The sequence below is a fragment of the Pan troglodytes genome, chromosome 7 (assembly GCF_028858775.2).
Source record: "Pan troglodytes isolate AG18354 chromosome 7, NHGRI_mPanTro3-v2.0_pri, whole genome shotgun sequence".
NCBI lineage: Eukaryota > Metazoa > Chordata > Mammalia > Primates > Hominidae > Pan > Pan troglodytes.
Window position 1 is genome coordinate 14,779,637 of NC_072405.2, and position 21,532 is coordinate 14,801,168.

The 21,532-nt window shown below is 44.5% G+C and overlaps 1 protein-coding gene across 3 annotated transcripts in view; it reads right to left on the minus strand.

The window, feature by feature from the left end:
• Positions 1 to 21,532, minus strand: part of MFHAS1 (multifunctional ROCO family signaling regulator 1) — a 110,006-nt gene that overhangs the window by 14,506 nt on the left and 73,968 nt on the right. The window lies entirely within an intron of this gene.

The window sequence follows — 21,532 nt, forward strand, 5'->3', positions numbered from 1 at the left end:
ACATCTCTAAAAGCAGTGATGACTTCCATTCTCTCATCCATATACCCAGGGCACCCTGCCCTTTCTCAGAGAGTACTCAAGAAACAGCTCCTGGCTGCAGATGGGACACATTATTGTTCAAACTGCCCTACTTAAACCTAGGAACTAAATTTTTTGTTGTTGTTTTGGAGACAGGCTCTTGGTTTGTCACCCAGGCTGAAGTGCAGTGGCCTAATCACAGCTCTCTGCAGCCTCAATCTCCCAGGCTCAGGTGATCCTCCCACCTCAGAGTCCCAAGTAGCTGGGACCACAGGTATGCAGCACCACATCTGGCTAAATGTTAACCTTTTACTTTATTTTTGTAGAGACGGGAGTCTCGATATGTTTCCCAGGCTGGTCTCAAACTTCTGGCCTCAAGCAATCCTCCCACCTCAGCCTCCCAAAGTGCTGGGATTACAGGTGTGAGCCACCATGTCTGGCTTCTAGAAAGTCAATTAACCAAATCAAGGATGTGAAATGTACACCAACTGGGGAAAGACACTACTGCAATTAAAACTTCAACTCTCTGCACCAACCACTTCTACTGCTGACTTGAAATTCTAGAGACTCCGGGCTGGGCGCGGTGGCTCACACCTGCAATCCTAGCAGTTTGGAAGGCCGAGGCAGGTGGATCACAAGGTCAGGAGTTCGAGACCAGCCTGGCCAATATGGTGAAACTCCACCTCTACTAAAAATACAAAAATCAGCTAGGCATTTGTGGCAGGTGCCTGTAGTCCCAGCTACTCAGGAGGCTGAGGCAGGTGAATCGCTTGAACCCGGGAGGCAGAGGTTCCAGTGAGCCGAGACTGCGCCACTGCACTCCAGCCTGGGCGACAGAGTGAGAATCTGTCTCAACAACAACAAAACAAAAAAAAAAAGAAAAGAAATTCTAGAGACTCCAAAGAACAGCAGTCCCCCCTTATCCCTGGGACATGCGTTCCAAGACCCCAGCGGATGCATGAAACTGAGGACAGTACCGAAGACTATACAGACTATGTTTTTGCCTATAAGTAGATACCTATGATAAAGTTTAATTTATAAATTAGGCACAGTAAGAAATTTACAACAATAAATAGGACAATGATAATATACTGTATTAATAATTAAACCTTTATGAATATGGTCTCTCAAAAAATATTATTATGCTGCATTCACATGTATTTGGACCACAGTTGATTGCAGGTAACTGAAATCACAGAAAGTGAAACCACGGATAAGGGGACCACTGTATCTGCTGACGTATAATGATATGAAATTCCTTTGCTTCAAAGTACTGTATTTCCGGCTGGGACAGTGGTTCATGCCTCTAATCCCTGCACTTTGCAAGGCAAAGACGGGTGGATCTCTTGAGCCCAGGAGTTCAAGACCAGCCTGGCCAACATGGTAAAACCCAGTCTTTACTAGAAATACAAAAATCAGCCAGGCATGTTGGCGGGCACCTGTAATCTCAGGTATTCGGGAGGCTGAGGCATGAGAATCACTTGAATCCAGGAGGCAGAGGTTTCAGTGAGCTGACATCAGGCCAATGCACTCCAACCTGGGCGACAGAGTGAGACTCTGTCTCAAAGAGCAAAAGAAAAGAAAAACACCGTATTTCTAAATGTCTCATCCCCCGCAAAGGCCACACTGATAGCGCAGGCCCATATCAGCACTGGGCTTGCAGTTTTAAATGTACACTTCGTGTAATCTTCACAATGGCCCTAGATGGGTTTATCCTCATTTTACAAATGAGGATGCTAATGCTCAGGGAGGTTATGCGATGTACCCAGAGTCAGGAGCTAACCAGCGGCAGACTTGGGATGTGAACTTGGGGAACCCACTTCTGGGGCCCTTACTCTTTGCCCCCAGGCTAATTCCTCCCCAAAGCAAGGACTGCTTCTTTATGCCAGAACTCATCTTTCCTAAATGAGCAAGATAAAAACGCTATTTTTAATTAATGAACTAAGCGGCATACTTTTATGAAAGACATTAATTTCCTGATGTGAACATTTTTATATAGTGTCGCACAATATTAAGTGAATGTAATTTGAGTTCCTTAACCAAACTCCTGTAAACAGCAAACTGCTACAAAAGTTAATTTAGCATCATTAGCTTGTAGCATGGCTATGTGGATATCAGAAATGCACTTCAAACACCAGCTAGGAAAAGATCCTCAAATATAAAAATGCAAGTTAAAAATGTAAACGTTAAATGCTTATCAAAGTAATAAAATGAACCCAAGTAACAGCATGTTCGAGCTAGACTGGAACCTGGAAGGCATCCAGTCCAAACATCAACTAGTAAGTCAGAAGCCCTCTGAGTTTAACAGATTTGCTCCAAGTCCCACAGAGAGCTGCAGGTCTGTAAACCAACCCACGCACCATGCACCACAGGGGCCAGGACTCCAACGAGAAGTTGCTGTGGGCACCCCAGTCTCTTAACACCCTTACTTCTGAGACTGCCCTCACCTAGCTCCTTGCCTGCTTATCTTCAAGTTCTACTTTTGTCCTAAAATCATCCCCAGGGCTTGAACACAGATGTGGCTTCTTTGGCTTCCCCTGAAAACTCTCTCCTGGTTGGAATTCCACACAGGCCCCAGCTCCACCTGCTTTTATCTGCCTGGACACTCAGAATAACAACTGCAGATGCCAAGCCCCTGTCCTCAGCACCCATCCCTGGCACCAGCCTGGTGCAGCAGGCTTCTTGGCTAGTATGTCACAGCTTTCGGTGGTCAGATCATTTTGCCAGAGAATTTGAAATAACAGGCTGGGTGCAGTGGCTCACGCCTGTAATCCCAGCACTCTGGGAGGCCGAGGTGGGCGGATCACAAGGTCCGGAGATCGAGACTATCCTGGCCAACATGGTAAATCCCCGTCTCTACTAAAAATATAAAAAATTAGTGGGGCGTGGTGGCACGCGCCTGTAGTCCCAGCTATTCAGGAGGCTGAGGCAGCAGAATCGCTTGAACCTGGGAAGTGGAGGTTGCAGTGACCCAAGATTGAGACACTGCACTCCAGCCTGGACGATGGGGTGAGACTCTGTCTCAAAAAAAAAAAAAGAAAGAAAGAAATAATGTACAGCAGACTATTAAGCCTCCATTATCAACTCTAACTGTACCCCAGACTGTCCACGTCACACAGAGCCAGGTAACTGGTTTTGTTTGGGTCTTATCTCTAGCAGCACTGCCATCCATGGAAACAGAGCACGAAGGTGGAAGGCACTGAGAAGTTTCACACATGTGAAAAATTCACTTGATGTTAACAAATACTGAGCAACAAGTAGAACAGTCCACAGCTTCCAGCACGTTTGTATACTCCAACAACCTACTACGTGGTGCCAGTATCCTTAGGATTTAAGAAATGTGCACAGTTCCTAGATTAAGAACATAAGAAAAACAGCTTTTTCCTTTCAAAATGATCTGAACTCACATATGAAGAATGGTTTGTGTGTGTGCTATCTAGCAAAACAGAAGCTAATCATTCTCAAATTGAACATAAACTTGATCTTCAAAATAAAGTGCATTATTTCACTGAGTAGCTAACTACTGAGACCTTACTGTGGGTGAGGACTGAAGAAGATGCAGGGGTCTGAGAGTTGAGGGCACAGCCTCCACCATGGAGGATCCCAGTGTCCACAGGGGAGGCCAGGTGTGCAAAGAACTACAGTCCTGTAGGATGAGGTCCCCAAGGAAATTTACAGGAGATGCTGGTGGAGTTCGGAGAAGGAGAGATTCATACTGATTCACAGGACTGGGAAAGACTTCAGAGTGGGGAACACTTAGACGAAGGACCCAGCAACTTTTGTTATCAGAATGGAGAACGATGCGTGCACTTTACCTTACCATCATAGTGTAATGTATGTCAAACTGCAAAATAAGCCTAAGTTAATCCAGGAAGAAGAAAAGATGACTACAGCAGCAACTGACATTGAGCGAGCACTTTTTACTGGCTTGATGTTGTTTATGTACCATCTCAGTCTTCACAACAACACCAGAAGGTAGGGACAATTATTATCCTCATTATATACAGAAGAGGAAATTGAGGCTCAGATGCAAGAGGTAGTTTGCCAATGGTCACAGGAAGAAGTGGCTGTGCTGAACTTTGACAGTAGGACTGACTAAATTCATCACTACCAGATATCCTGTGTCAAGGATATCATGATGTTTAAATTAGGTAACACATACATGAAACATACTAAACACTGTATCTGGCACCTAGTAAGTACTTGACCCTATTACTGTAGTCACGAGAAGATTCTCTAAAGGCTTACTCTTCTAAATACACAAAGAGTTCATACAAGCGCATGTGAGGACATGGCGAGAAGACACCGTATGTGAATCAGAAACCCCTCACCAGATACCAAATCTGCTGGCGCCTTGATCTTGGACTTACCAACCTCCCACACTGTGAGAAACAGATTTCTGTTCCTTATAAGCTGCCCAGTTACAAGTAATGAAGGGTAGGGTATGGAGCAGCTCCTTGGATGGTGGAGAAGCTGGCTGGACTGCCCTAGGCCAGACTGTCCATGATCAGTTGGCCAAAGCTAGCAGGCAGGGGACTGTCCTCTGGGTGCCAACAAATTCCCTGGGAAGCTATCTTGGGGGGTGAAGGAGCAGGCTGTGTGGAAAGCAGGCTACAGAACTTTCTGGGAAACATGATGAGGCAACAGCTGTGGTCCCTGGAAGGCCACCCACACGGGATGCTGAATTCATGGGGAAGGCAGCTGGAACATCCTTAAAGGGGCTGAGTTGCTGCTGAACTTGCAAGGGACTTACCCAAGGTATGCAGGCTATCGGTGGATTTGGCAACAATCTTCCTGCATAGCCACTAACAAGTCAGCTGGGGTACCCACAGGTATATTCAACCACTAAGCCACATATCTCTTAGGGGGTTTTGGGGATTCAAAGAGTGGTTCCCCAAAACTGTAGGGATGTTGCATTCTTCCTGTGAACAAGGTTTGCTCTTGGCTCAATTACAGAGTTAGCCCTCCTTATCAGTGAGTTTTGCATCCACGGATTCAACCAACTGCAGGTCGAAAAAATTGTTTTTAAACTGTACCTGGGCTGGACGTGGTGGCTCATGCCTGTAATACCAGCACTTTGGGAGGCCGAGGGGTGGGGGCAGATCATTTGAGGTCAGGAGTTCAAGACCAGCCTGGCCAACATGGTGAAACCCCCATTCTCTACTAAAAATATGAAAATTAGCCAGGGATGGTGGTAGGCACCTGTAATTCCAGCTACCTGGGAGGCTGAGGCAGAAGAATCGCTTGAACCCGAGAGGCAGAGGTTGCAGTGAGCCGAAATCACGCCACTGCACTCCAGCCTGGGCGACAGAGCAAGACCCTGTCTCAAAAAAAAAAAAAAAAGAAAGAAAAAGAAAACTAAATTCCATCTGTACTGAACATGTATAGACTTTTTTCTTGTCATTATTCCCTAAACAATATAGTATAACAACTATTTACATAACATTTGTATTGTATGAGTTATTATAGGTAACCTAGAGATGATTTAAAGTAAGGGAGGAGGCTGGGAGCAGTGGCTCACACCTGTAATCCCAGCACTTTGGGAGGCCGAGGCAGGCAAATCACCTGAGGTCAGGAATTAGAGACCAGCCTGGCCAACCTGGTGGAACCTCGGCTCTACTAAAAAAACAAAAATTAGCGGGGCATCGTGGCACATGCCTGTAATCTCAGCTACTTCAGAAGCTGAGGCAGGAGAATCACTGGAATCCAGGAGGCAGAGGTTTCAGTAAGCCGAGACTGTGCCATTGCACTCCAGCCTGGGCGACAGAGTGAGACTCTGTCTCAAAAAACTAAACTAAAATAAAATAAAGCATCCGGGAGGATGTTCGTAGGTTATGTGCAAATACCATGCCACTGGATATCAGGGTCTTGAGCATCCAAAGACTTTGGTACCCATGGGGGTCCTGGAACCAATGCCCCACAGGTATCATTCCTTTTCAAAACGACTCAAACTCATAGGGTCACTTGATAATTGAATATATCCTAAGGTATGGTTCCAACGACAGCTACAAAAACTTACACCATCACAAATTATGACCCTCTCCTAGAACCGTTTTCATTTTCAGCACACATCTCTGCAACTCTTCAAAATGTAGGAATCCACTGAGTTCTGGGCAATTTAACAATGTAAGGAAATTTCCATTTTCAGGCATTTGTGGAATTCTCAAGTCCGGTTTTGATACTGAATGCTGAAACTTCAATAAAATAAAACAAACAAAAAACAAACAAACAAACAAAAAAACAACACTCAGAAACACCCTTCAGTGTCTTGAAGCTTTGGAAACCATTTGTGAAGCCTTATCAGTCACAGAGTACAATCGGTAGGGTAAACACACCAGGTCAGTTGGGGCCTCTCAGAGATGCCCTTAAATCAGAAAGCCCTCAGCACCTATCTTCAGTGAGTATTCATGGCCTGGTCACTAGGCAACACTAAACAAACTCAGTGTCAGCACTTGGCTTCTTCCACTTCTTCCAAGCATCCTCCAAAGTGGTGATAGTTATAGGCAGAAGGAAGAAAAAAGGCCACACTCTTGATTACTTCTGCGACTCACACAATGGTTCTCAGATTCTCCCAATGAATAAAGCCAGGGAAGCCATGCCAGGCCCACACACTGGGCACGGATGACAGGCGCCTTTCAGTTTTCCTTTCATGGCAGGTGCTCCGCCTGGAGCCCATGACCTCAGCTTTTCCTTGTTTAGCCCAACTCCTGGCAGAAGACAATCGTCCTGACAGTAATGTTTGCTTGCTAATTACATAAAGCTTTGTTAAAATTATTTTTTGGTTTGAAAGATAGGAGGGAGAAGGGGATGACTAAATGATCTCAGGTTTGCTAAACCAAGAGGAGCTGCATTTGGTCCAAGGGCCCCTTGAGGGATCATCAGTCAGGTCTCTTCTAGATCAAAAAGCTGCGGCCTCAGATCACAACGGCCCTTCCAATGCATTTGGTAAACGTTCAACCACAGAAAGCCAAGGGGAAAAAACTGCTACTATTTTTCAAGTCTCTACCAGAATTTAGTCTCTTCCCTCACATTACAAGCTTATATAGTTGACCCTTGAACAATCAATACCCCAAGCAGTCAAAAATCCACGTATCATTTCTGACCACCCCCAGAACTTAACTACAAAAAGCCTACTGTTGACTGGAAGCCTTACCAATAATGTAATCAGCAGATTAACAGATATTTTGTGTGTCACATATAGCATGTGCTGTATTCTTACAATAAAATAAGCTAGAAAAAAGAAAATGCTATTGAGACAATCATGAGAGAGAATATATTTACTATTCATTAAGTGGAAGTAGACCATCATAAAGGTCTTCCTCATCATTGTCTGTTCATTGAGGAGGCTGGGGAGGAGGGGGAAGAGGAGGGCTTGGTCTGGTTGTCTCAGGGGTGGCAGAAGTGGAAGAAAACCCTTCTGTAAGTGGACCGGCACAGTTCAAACTCGTGTGTGTTCAAGGGTCAGCTGCATTTCCCTTTCATGATAACCTTTTGTTTGGAGGGTTTTTTGTTTTGTTTTGTTTTCTTTTTTGAGACAGAGTCTCACTCTGTTGCCCAGGCTGGAGTGCAGTGGCATGATCTTGGCTCACTACAACCTCCACCTTCCGGGTTCAAGAGATTCTCCTGCCTCAGACTCCCAAATAGCTGGGATTACAGGCGCGCACCACCATGACTGGCTAATTTTTGTATTTTTAGTAGAGATGGGGTTTTGCCATGTTGGCCAGACTGGTCTCTAACTCCTGTGACCTCAGGTGACCCGCCCACCTTGGCCTCCCAAAGTGCTGGGATTACAGGCGTGAGCCACTGCGCCTGGCCGTTTGGGGGTTTGTTTGTTTTGTTTTGTTTTAAAAATAATTCATACAAATCCAATCCTCTGTAGCATTGTTCCCTACGTCTTCCTCATGCCTGGTTATTTGCAATTCCTCTTCCTCCTGCTTTCTCTGTTTCTAATATCTGCAACAGGAGAGCCCATCTCCCCTCCTCCAAGCCACTCTTCCTCACGGGACGCCCACCTGCTGCAAAAGCGTCAGAGTCTTGGCATCTCCAGAGTCCCTGGGGAGTTTCCTTCCCCAAGTGTCCATTACAACACTGGGATGAGAGGCCAGGTAGAAACTTCAGGAGCATTCCACTTTGAAGTGTGAGGCTCTACCAGACACAAAATAAATATTACTGGGGGCCAGAATAAACATCCAGGGCCAGCAAGTGAACCTGGCTTACGTGGCATGCATTAATATTTGGAGAAATTTCCCCAGCGAGGTTGCAGGAAGCTGAGTCACCTACTAAGAAGGGCTTTATTTTTGGTTCTAAAAGACAGAACAATAGCAAAGTAAAATATTGTTCTATATCAAAGTTCTTTAAACTTACTGTTCTCAGCATCTTCATCAGTCCCAGATTAACCCTGATACTATACAAATTGCAATAACACAAGAACGGTAGATGCTTTCTTTAGATTTTGTATGAGATTTCTCTGGAATTTCTAAAAATCCTAGAAAGGGGCCGGGTCCAGTGACTCAGGCCTGTAATCCCAGCACTTTGGGAGGCCAAGGCTGGCAGATCACCTGAGGTCAGGAGTTCGAGGCCAGCCTAGCCAACATGTTGAAACCCCATCTCTACTAAAAATACAAAAATTAGCCAGGCGAGGTGGTACACATCTGTAATCCCAGCAACTTGGGAAGCTGAGGCAGGAGAATCGCTTGAACCCGGGAGGCAGAGGTTGCAGAGAGCCGAGATTGTGCCACTGCACTACAGCCCTGGGGACACAGCCAGACTCTGGCTAAAAAGAAAACACAGAAAGGAACCATGAGGCACCACTTGAAGCTTCAATGAGGTGGTTTTATGATGTTGGGGGTATAGAAAATCATTCCTCAAAATATGGCACCTGAGCACGCTGGGCGCTTTTGAAAGCTAAGCAGCCCCTGAAGTAAGCCTCAGAATGAAGGTCCCTCTAACCTTGTCTTGTGCCTCCCCAAACCACAAGGGCAGGGACTATTCCTGGAACATCCTTATCTGACCAAGAGAGCTTACCAAAAGAAACATAAATGCTTTCTATGCCCTCCCTGGAATCTCATTATCTCAGAAAAAAAGCCTGACGAATGTGACCACACCTGACAGACATTTTCCCGAGATAATGTCTGCCTCTCAGGCCCATTCAGATTCCAAAGAGAATCACTTACAATTTCATTTCGGTCTCTGTGGTCCATTCATTCTCCCTAATCCTCACTTACTGCCTCTCAAAAGAACTGTCTACATTCTCATCTCTTCCCTCCCCTATGAAAAAGCGTATAGCTTCTGTATCCCACTGTGATTCCCTTTGAATGTTAATAAATTTATTTGCCTTAGTAATCTTCTTATTCTTATTAATTTGCCTTTCATCAGTTGATTTTCACTGAACCTTCTTCTGAGAGCAAAGGGAAAGCTTTCCCTGTACCCCCTACAATGAAAAGAAAGCATTCGCGTGGATGGCATGCACACTTAAAAACCTCACCATCCACAAGAAGTGGCCAGAGCTGGTGTGAAAGGCTGAGACTAATTCAAGGAAGTAAATTAATAGTGGGACACACTGTAAGTAGCTAAAACTTCCGAGGTCAATGTTGCAAAGGAGAGCTAAGGCCTTCTACAACATTATTCTCTTAGTAACAATTAAAAAAGTAAAATGAACTTGAACTTGTCATTCATCTGTATGTATCACTATATATAGTGATATATTTAGATATACAGTGGTCCCCCATCATCTGTGGTTTTTGCTTCCAAAGGTTTCGGCTACCAGCCATCAATCTGGGTCTGAAAATATTAAATGAAAAACTCCAGAAATAAACAATCATCAGTTTTAAATCTAGCACCATTCTAGTAGCATGATGAAATCTCGACCTGTCCAGCTCCATACCCCCCAGCACCATGAACTCTCCTGTGTCCAGTGTCCCCACACTGTAGACGTTCCCCTGGGAACCCTCCTCTGCCCAGTGTCCCCACACTGTAGACTCTCCCCTGGGAACCCTCCTCTGCCCAGTGTCCCCACACTGTAGACGCTCCCCTGGGAACCCTCCTCTGCCCAGTGTCCCCACACTGTAGACGCTCCCCTGGGAACCCTCCTCTGCCCAGTGTCCCCACACTGTAGACGCTCCCCTGGGAACCCTCCTCTGTCCAGTGTCCCCACACTGTAGATGTTCCCCTGGGAACCCTCCTCTGCCCAGTGTCCCCACACTGTAGACTCTCCCCTGGGAACTCTCCTCTGCCCAGTGTCCCCACACTGTAGACGCTCCCCTGGGAACCCTCCTCTGCCCAGTGTCCCCACACTGTAGATGTTCCCCTGGGAACCCTCCTCTGTCCAGTGTCCCCACACTGTAAACGCTCCCCACCTGCTCATCACTTAGGCACTTTCTCGGTTATCAGATCCACTGTCAAAGTGTTGCAGTGCTTAGTACGTCACCCTTACTTTACTTCATAATGGCCCGAAAGTGTAAGAGTAGTGATGCTGGCGATTTGGATCTGCCAAAGAGAAGCTGTTAAGTGCTTTAGTAAAAAGCTGAAAGGTCTTGACTTAATAAGGAAAGAAAAAAAATTGCATGCTGAAATTACCAGATCTACAGTGAGAATGAATATTCTGTGAAACTGTGAAAAAGGAAAAATAAATCCATGCTAGTTTTGCTGCTGCACCTCAAACTGCAAAAGGTATGGTTACAGCACCTGCTAAGTGCTTAGTTAAAATGAAAAAGACATTACATTTGTGGGCAAAAGATATGACCGGAAACGTTTTCCAATTGATGGCAATTGGGTTTGGTGCCATTGGTGGTTTCAGGATCCAGTAGGGGACTTGGAAAGCATCCCCCGCAAATAAGGGTTGGAGGAATGACTCTATAGCAAGGGTGCCCAACGCCAGGGCCATGGACTGGTACGCCTCCATGGGCAGCACAGAAGGAGGTGAGTGGTAGGTGAGCAGGCAAAGCTTCATCTGTTTACAGCCACTCCCCACTGCTCAAATTACCACTGGAGCTCCATCTCCTGTCAGATCAGGGCAGCATGAGATTCTCATAGGAGTGGGCAAACCCTACTGTGAATTGCGTATGTGAGGGATCTAGGTTGCGCGCTCCTTGTAAGAATCTAATGCTTAATGATTTGTCACTCCCATCACCACCAGATGGGACCAGCTAGTTGCAGGAAAACAAGCTCAGGGCTCCCACTGATTCCACATTATAGTGAGTTGTATAATTATCTATTATCTATTACAATGTAATAACAGTAGAAATAAAGTGCACGACAAATGTAATGCACTTGAATCATCGTGAAACCATCCCACCAACCCCAGTCTGTGGTGCCGAACAAGGTTGGAGACAGCTGCTCTACGGTGATATAGACATACAGTGAGATGCACACACACCCTGCCCTTTGTTGCTCTATAATGGTCCTACATGTAAGTATGTCCTTAAGAAAATGTGCACAAGGACTTACACCATCCTCTCCTCACTGACCCTTAAAAGGTCTGACACCATCTGACCCAAGTCAAAGCCACCTCTTCCCGCCACTCACTCGTCCCACCACGCCTCCCTGCAGACGCGTGTGCCACTTGGCTCCATTTTGCTCGCTAAGGGTTTATATAAATACAAATCCACCCAAGAAAGGAAAACTATTTCCCCTTTTCCTGCTCTGGATAAAGTTCCAGCAGACTTGGCTAAGGATGAGACAAGCTTCACAGATCAAAGACAGTTGGGGGGAGGGGGAGGAGGAGGAGCAGAGCACAAACCTAGCTCAGCCCTCTCCTCTCACAAAACACAAGATTATAAAAAGCCCACAGTGCTGCACTGAAGTGCTTTCAAAAGGTTACTCTTTATTTTGATAGCCTGTCACCTACTTCTTACTGGAAAATGGTTCCAGACTCAGAGAGGTTACTGCAGACGGCATAAAAGCATTCAGACGACAACGTTCTCTTCCCAACATTCATTTTCCTTGCAAGAGAAAATAGGAGGAACCCTTATGACCTGAAATTATAAAACTAGCCCCCAAGGACCTTATCAAAATCTACCTGACTTTGAAGTACTAAGGGGAATCATGTGAAGTCCTTAATAATGATCAGAAGCCAGGCCGGGCGCAGTGGCTCGCGCCTGTAATCCCATCACTTTGGGAGGCCGAGGCGGGCAGATTGCTTGAGACCAGAAGTTTGAGACCAGCCTGGCCGACATGGTAAAACCTCATCCTACTAAAAGTACAAAAATTAGCCAGGCATGGTGGTGGGCACCTGTAATCTCAACTACTCAGGAGGCTGAGGCAGGAGAATCGCTTGAACCTGGGAAGTGGAGGTTGCAGTGAGCCTAGATCATGCCACTGTACTCCAGTATGGGCGACAAAGCAAGACCGTCTTGGGAAAAAACAAATGATCAGAAGGCGTATACAGTCAACTCCTGAACAACAAAGGTTTGAACCATGCAGGTCCATTTACAGGAAATTTTCTTCCACTTCTGCCACCTCCTGAGGCAGCAAGTCCAACCCCTCCTCTTCCTCCTCCTCAGCTCACTCAATACGAAGACGATGATGAAGATCTTTATGACAATCCACTTCCACTGAATAGTAAAATACATTTTCTCTTCCTATGATTTTCTAAACATTTTCTTTCCCCTAGCTTAGTTTATCGTAAGAGCACAGTATATAATACATAAAACATACGAAATACATGCTGATGAACTATTGATGTTATCCGTTAAGGCTTCCAGTCAACAATAGGCTATCAGTAGTTAAGGAGTCAAATGTTATATGTGGATGTGATTCCATGGGAGGGGGCTGGTCAGTGCCCCTAAACCCCGAGTTGTTCAAGGGTCAAGTGTACTTGCTTCTTGTCTCCTAACATTTCTGCAAATTCATTTTTCTCCAAGGAAGGAGGAGGAGTGAAGGTTGGGACTGGGAGGTCTGGTAGAGCTGAGGCCTCCCTGAAGAGTCCTGGGAGAGAGGAGAAAACCCACAGGCTTGGAGTCAGACCCACAGCAACTCAAGGCCAGAAGGAACCTTGAAATGGCTCAACTTTCTCCTTTTGCTCATGAATAATATCTCGCGCAGGCAGAAACATCTCCCACAGCACTACAGGGAGAGGATTCCAGCTGGAATCCTCTCTCAACACCAGCTTTTCTTTATCTACTCCCCTACCCAAGTGTCATCCGCAGAATAAAATCCAGCCGGGACTTGAGGCCATTTGAAACCCACAGCATCTATGATGACGGGAAAAGCACTAAATTGCACGACTAATTTAAACCCAGCACTGCTAAGCCTCTTCAACCTCTGAAAAATTATAATTGCAAACCAGAATAAAATTTTTTTTTTTTTTGAGATAGGGTCTTGCGCTGTCACCCAGGCTGGAGTACAGTGGCGCAATCATAGCTCACTGCAGTCTCAGCCTCCCAAGTAACTGGGACCACAGGCACACACCATGATACCTAATTTTTTTATTTTTATTTTTTGTAGAGATGAGGTCTCGCCATGTTGCCCAGCCTGGTCTCAGACTCATGGTCTCAAGTGATCCTCCCACTTCAGCCTCCTAAAGTGCTGGGATTACCGGCGTGAGCCACCATGCCTGGCCAAGGCCAGGGTTATTCTCCTTTGGGTAAATAACGTCCACCTGACGCATACTAGCTGATGCTGCGTCTCCTCTGCAGGGACGTTAGCTCCACAAGAGTGGGATTTTCCTTACTCACTGTGGGATCCCAAGCATCCAGAACAATGTCAGGCACACGGCAGGCCCTAGATATATGTTAAAGAACGAAACTCATCCATCCCCGAATCCATAAGTTGGGGCATAAACACGGAGGTCTCTCAAGTGCCCTCAAGTGTGTGGTTCTGAATCCGACACTGGTGTGGCACAGGGTTAGGCTGCGGGGGCCAGAGTCCACACCCTCCTCTTCCACAGGGTACACAAGTCCCCACCTAGGAAGCTTCCAGACTTTCCTGGGCAGTACTATCTTCTCCACATGCCATCCAAGGGCAAACAAAAAACCCCAAAACCAGAAGCACTCCAGGAAGTGGTCACCCTGCTTTGCTGTCTTACCAGATTACTGGATCTTTTTCAAACTAAAGAGAAAACCACAACAAAGTCAAGTTCCATGTGGGGCGACTCTAATGCCAACCTCTTAAAATATTTTCTCAATTTTGAGGATTACATGGCTCGGAGAAGCCCGTAAGTGTAGTGCAAAATGTCCTCTTCTGAATCGTAGTTGCAGATGGCTTCCTTTGAGGGGGAAAGAGCAGAGATACGAAGAATCATTTAGTGGTTCGGGGGTGTGGGGTAGGAGGAGACTGAAGCCGGCGTAAGATCTTAGCATCCCCCTTTTTGTCCTCCAGTCTTGGTTACTTACACGGGCTGGTCAGTATGCTGCTGGGTCCCAGGGTGGTGGGCACATCTCTGGAGATCTTTCTTTCTGCAATTCTCTCCTCTGGGTCGGCTATCTAGGCCACCCTCCTGGCACCACAGCCTGGAAACTTTCAAGACAGTAAGCTGGGGCAATGACAGGGCTTGCCTCCTTCATTTCTCATAGCTCAGGATCACTGTCCTTTGTTGCCTGATGCTCATGGTCTTGGAAATCATTACTTCTTATATTTGACTGGGGTTTTTGCCCTAGGTGTGCAAATGAATATGGTTCCTGTGACACTGTCTTGGCAGGAAGGGGTAATGTGGCTACAGGCATGTTTTGCTTTTGCTTTTGCTTTGTGCTTGTTTTTGCCATAGGTTTTTTAGTGCTTGATACTGTGAATAAAATACAATCAGCCACTGTCTAATGACTTCTTTTTTGCCTTTTTGAGATAGAGTCTCGCTGTCACCCAGGCTAGAGTGCAGTGGAGTGATCTGAGCTCACTGCAACCTCCACCTCCTGGGTTCAAGCGATTCTCTGGCCTCAGCCTCCTGAGCAGCTGGGGTTACAGGCGTGCACCACCACGCCCAGCTAAAGGTTGTATTTTTAGTAGGGACGGGGTTTCACTTTGTTGGCCAGAATGGTCTCAAACTCGTGACCTCAAGTGATCCGTCCACTTCAGCCTCCCAAAGTGCTGGGATTACAGGCATGAACCACTGCACCTGGCCTTCATATAATGACTTTTTGAGCAATGGTGGACCCCACATTTATAAGGGTGGTCCCACAAGATTACAAAAGAGCTGAAAAATTCTTATCACCTAGTGATGTCGTAGAGCAATGCATTATTCTTATGTTTGCAGTGATGCTGGTATAAACAACCTACTTCACTGCCAGTCATAAAATGCTAGCACATACAATTATGTACAGTATATAATAACAAACGACTATGTTACTGGATTATGTGCTTACTATACTATACTTTTTATCATTCTTTTAGGGTGTACTCCTACTTATTTTAAAACATTACTGTAAAACAGCCTCAGGCAGGCCCTTCGGGAGGTGTTCCAGGAAAAGGCATTTTTATTACAGGGTATAACAGCTCCATCACTGTCATTGTCCCTGAAGATCTTCCAGTGGGACAAGATGTGGAGGTAGAAGACAGTGATATTGATGATCCTGACCCTGTGTAGGCCTGGGCCAATGTGTGTGTGTCTTCATTTTAACAAAAAAGCTTTAAAAATTAAAAAACTATAAAATTTAAATAGAAAAAAACTCATACAATAAGGATATAAAGAAACAATATTTTTGTACAGCTGTACAATGTTTGTATTTTAAGCTAAGTGTTACTGTAAGAATCAAAAAGTTAAAATATTAAAAGTTTATAAAGTAAAAAAGTTACAGTAAGCTAAGGTTAATTTACTATTAAAGAAATAAAGACTTAATAAATTGGATGTGGCCTAAATGCACAGTGTTGAAGTCTACAGCAGCAGTAACGTCCTGAGCCTCCATATTCACCCACACTGACTCACCCAGAGCAACTTCCATTCCTACAAGCTCCATTTATAGTAAGTGCCCTACATAGGTGTATACCACATTTTTATCTTTTTTTTTTTTTTTTTTTTTTTTTGAGACAGAGTATTGCTCTGTTGCCCATCCTGGAGTGCAGGGGCATGATCTCGGTCACTGCAACCTTCACCTCCCAGGTTCAAGCGATTCTTGTTCCTCAGCCTCCCAAGTAGCTGTGATTACAGGTGTGTGCCACCAAGCCCAGCTAATTTTTGTATTTTTAGTAGAGACAGGGTTTCGCCATGTTGGCCAGGCTGGCCTCGAACTCCTGACCTCAAGTGATCTGCCCGCCTCAGCCTCCCACAGTGCTGGAATTACAGGCATGAGCCAGCATGCCTGCTCACCATTTTTTATCTTTATACTGTATTTTGACTGTACCTTTTCTAAGGTTAGATGCACAAATACTTACCATCGTGTTACAATGGTCACAATATTCAGTACAGTCACATGCTGTACAGGTTTGTAGCCCAAGAGCAACAGGCTAGACCCTACAGCCTGGGTGTGCAGTAGGCTAGACCATCTAGGTTTGTGTAAGTGCACTCTGTCATGTTCGCACGATGACACAGGCGCCCAAGGGTGCGTTTCTCAGAACATATGCAAATTGTTAAGCAAGGAATGACTGCAATTTCTTTATTTAAATGGTAAGCCTGTCATGAAAGTTAAAAAAGTTAAGCTCTTCCAAAAATGCTGAATGAAAAGACAAGTCACAGACTGGGAGAAAATATTTGCAAAGTATGTATCTGATAAAAGACCTATGTGCCAAATATGTAAAGAACTCTGAAAACTTAAGAAAATAAATAAAATAATTTTTTAAAATGGGTAAAGTTCTAACAGGCACCAAAGAAGGTAAACCGATGGTAAATAGGAGCATGAAAAGACACTCAACGTGATGCATATTGGGGAGCTGTAAATTAAAACCACATGAGATACTACTTCATGCCTGCTAGAATTTCTTTTTTTTTTTTTTCTTATTTGAGGTTCTGGGGTACATGTACAGGATGTGCAGGTTTGTTACATGGGTAAACGTGTGCCATGGGAGTTTGCTGCATAGATCAACCCATCACCTAGGTATTAAGCCCAGCATCCATTAGCTATTCTTCTCAATGCCCTCCCTTTCTCACCGCCCCCCACACAGGCCCCAGTGTGTGTTGTTTCCCTCCCTGTGTCCATGGATTCTCATTGTTCAGCTCCCACTTATGAGTGACAACATGCGGTGTTTGGTTTTCTGTTCCTGTGTTAGTTTGCTGAGGATGATGGCTTCCAGCTCCAACCATGTCCCTGCAAAGGACATGATCTTGCTCCTTTTTATGGCTGCATTGTATTCCATGGTGTATATGTACCACATTTTCTTTATCCAGTCTATCATTGATGGGCATTTGGGTTGATTCCATGTCTTTGTTATTGTGAATAGTGCTGCGATGAACATACACATGCATGTATCTTTATAACAGAATGATTTATATTCCTTTAAGTATATACCCAGTAATGGAATTGCTGGGTCAAACGGTATTTCTGGTTCTAGGTCTTTGAGGAATTGCCGCACTGTCTTCCACAATGGTTGAACTAATTCACACTCCCACCAACAGTGTAAAAGCATTCCTATTTCTCCACAGCTTCGCCAGCATCTGTTGCTTCTTGACTTTTTAATAATTGCCATTCTGACTGGTGTGAGATGGTATCTCATTGTGGTTTTGATTCACATTTTTCTAATGACCAGTGATGTTGAGCTTTTTTTCATATGTTTGTTGCATGCCTACTAGAATTTCTAAAATGAAAAACACTCAGCATAATCAATTGTTGCTGAGGATGTGGGGGAACTGGAACTCTCCTACACTGTGGGTGGCATTTCTTGAAAAGTTGAAACATACACCTACCATGTTACCCAGCTATGCCACTCCTAGATATTTACCCAACAGACAACAAAGCATATATCCATACAAAGACTTGTAGCAGCTTCATCTGAAGTAGTCAAAAAGTAGGAACTCCCTCATCTGAAGGAATACAAGTGTCCGTTAAAAGGTCGGCACATAAACAAATTGTGGCGTATTCGTATAATAGACTACTATCTAGGAAGGAAAAGGAATGAGCCATGGATATATACGCCAACATCGATGACCTGGGAATAACTATGCTGAGTAAAAGAAGCCAGACCAAAAACAGAGTGCATAGTGGATGAGTCCATTATACAAAACTCTAAACAATGCAAGCTAACCTGGAGTGACAGGAAGCAGATCAGTGGCTGCTGGGGGTGAGGATGGGAGCCAGGAAGGAATGGAAGTGAGCAAGGAGTGAGGGTGATGGACATATTCATCATGGGGTCTGGGGTGACGATTTTATGGGTGTATGTATATATCAAAATCTATCAAATTGGACACTCAACTATGCATTTTTCTGTGTGCAAGTTATATCTCAATTACAAACAAACAAAAACACAAAACCCTATGGTTAACCCAAAACCTAAACTATCACCAAGAAATATCAATTGGGGTTATGGCATGACCATCCTCCCCAAGAAAATAAAATGCTTGACAGATTCTGAGAGGGACAAATTTCACTGATCATATCCCATGAGTTTCATGCTAAAGAATCAGGGAATCTCATAGATCAAATGCACACACAGGCAGAAATGCCATATAAGCGTGCATCGTTCTGTGAAATATTTATGATTATTTCATTTCTGCCTTACTGTATTGTTTGTAAAAGAAAAAAAGTATATTCTATGAGATGAAATTCAAGCTGAAGCTCTACGCAAACATGTAGAAAGTTCTAACATTAATAATACTAGATGCTATCTAATAATAATTGGTAGATGACACTACCTACCAATGGTTATTATATCAGTAGGTCAAAGTAGTTAAACATAGTTGATGGTTATAAACTTTGAAGGAGTAGCAATAACATGGAAACACACCTACTGACTGAAGGACCCACATGTAAGAGCTGACATTTAGGGAAAGGTAAGCCAAGGTTAACATACTCTTACCCATCTCTAATCAACTAAAGACATATATAAGCGTGGCTTCTTTCTCCTCTTCTTCTTCAGCCTCAGGAAATGACTCCCTACCTGTTTACAAGGTTTAGAGAACTGTAACTTAAAAGTGAGACACGAGCTTCAGTGAGTGTTCATCCAACACTATCCCCCTCGAAATGTCAAAGAGACACCAAGGCTAAGGGTAATTAGAGATCAGGACACTGGCTGCTTTCAATATAGAAGCACACAGCAATCTAGTGGCAGACTCCGAAAACTAGCTCCAAAGAGCACCATCCTCTCTCCATCTAAACTGGATATTAAATCACTTCTGATAAAATGAGTAACTACCATAATAATCTCTATCAGCTATGAGAAAATTTACCTTGGCTTCTATAAAAGGAAAAAAAAAAGCACTTGATTTCTTGAGCTGAGAAATTACATTAAATTACCTCCAAGCTCTTTGTTAATTGACGTCCATTTGTATCAGAGGTAATTCGCTTAATAAAGCCATTTGAAATAAAAAGTATGGGCAGTTGCCAACCTACACATACTTGACTTTCAAAAATAATAAATGGCCTCATTCCTCCTCACAGTGCTCTCTCTGAGGCTTTCAACAATTCCACCTAAGAGGCCACCTATTGCCCTGTATCCTTGGCCACAGCCCCAGCCTTGCTGCAGCCTCGAGTGCTGCCGCAGTGCCCCTGGACTCCATCCCAGCCCGCAGATGGGGGGGCTCTCGCCCCTCCTGTTCTCCTTGCTGTGGCTCTAACCCAGCAGTCCCCAACCTGTTTGGCACTAGGAACCAGTTTCGTGGAAGATGATTTTTCCAGGGATGGCGGAGGAGGGGGATGGTTTCTGGATGAAGCTGTTCCACTTCAGATCGTTAGGCATTAGATTCTCATAAGGAGTGCACGGATCCCTAGCATGCAGAATTCACAATAGAGTTCATGCTCCTATGAGAACCTAATGTAATGCTGCCGCTGATCTGACAGGAGGCAGAGCTCAGGCAGAAATGTGAGCTATGGGGAGCAGCTATAAATACAGATGAAATTGCTCACTCCTGCCCTGCAGCCCAGTTCCTAACAGCCCATGAACTGGTACTGGTCTGTGGCGCAGGGACTGAGGACCCCTGCTCTAGCCTGTATCTATCCATACATTCTCCCCTATGCATCCCATTATAGACTAAGAACACCAAGAAATCATGGCCACCCATACGTCATACTCTTTCAGAATGTTCTAAGTTAGGTGGGCTTTGTGGGTCCACCTTGAAACCTGACCAGCTTTCAGAGCATCATACTTCAGGGCTGGCTCTTCTCCTTTAAAGTCAGTAGACTCAGAAGAGTTTCTGGAACACAGCCCTTTGTGGTTAAAGACAATCCTCATAATCCAACAGTAAATTTTCTCTGCACACCCTACAAACTTATTAAAAGTGACTTCTTAAGTACAAGCAAAGTCATACATCACAGGTCAACCTCAGGTGAAACTGGTCTTCCACCTAGTTCCTGGTTCATGCATCCCCAGATCCTCCACAAAGCAAGAGCTACAGAGATTTCTTTTTTTCTACGAGGAAAAGAAGGAGAAGGACTGTAAAAAGCTAGAGTACTTTCATGAAGTCTGAAAGGTGACTCTGCCATTTATCCACTGGATAACCCTGTGGAACTGACTTAGCCTCTTGAGCCTCATTTTTCTCATCTGTGATCTGTGGATAGTAAATGCCAAATATGGACCTTATAGGAACACTACAAGAATTAAACAATACTTGCAACTGACTTAACCCTAGGCTTGGCACATAATAGCAACTCACTCAATGATGACTTCCTTCCTCACACCCTTGTTACCCTGAAATATAAAAACCAAAGTTTGAGCAAAAATATCTTCTAGAAAGAGAGGTGTCTATGAGAGAAGCAACTGCAAGGGCCCTGACTTTCCTACTTCCTTCTCTAAAGTCCCCGTCGCTATCATTATATTTCATCCCACTTCCAATGCAGACCTTGTTCTATAAAGGATATCTAGCACTTTCACATGTTTCTGAAGGAAGTGTATTATCTGTAGCCCCTTTTTGGAGAAAAATTATTCTGCTTCAAGGTATTTATTCTACGGATATACTAACATGTGTCAAAGAATACAATCTCGAGTCTTTAGTGTTGTTTCTGGAGTAAAATATTGAAAATAATCAAAATGCTCATCAATAGAAGGCTGGCTAAATAAAGTCGGCTTATATAATGGAGTATCACGCGGCCAGTAAAAAAGAATCAAACAGCTCTCTATATACCAATATTTTGCAGTGTATATAGTAAACTTTTAAAAAGCATACAAAACACTGTTTCTATTCTACTACCATTTTGGGGTGGGAGACTTTCTTTCCCTACTCATTATATACATGCAAATATACACATTATAAACAAATCTCTAGATTTTTTAAAATATAGAGCATTTCTTTAAGAATATCGAAGAATTGGCCAGGCGCAGTGGCTCACGCCTGTAATCCCAGCACTTTGGGAGGCCGAGGTGGGCGGATCACGAGGTCAGGAGATCGAGACCATCCTGGCTAACACGGTGAAACCCCATCTCTACTGAAAATACAAAAAATTAGCCGGGCATGGTGGCGGGCGCCTGTAGTCCCAGCTACTTGGGAGGCTGAGGCAGGAGAATG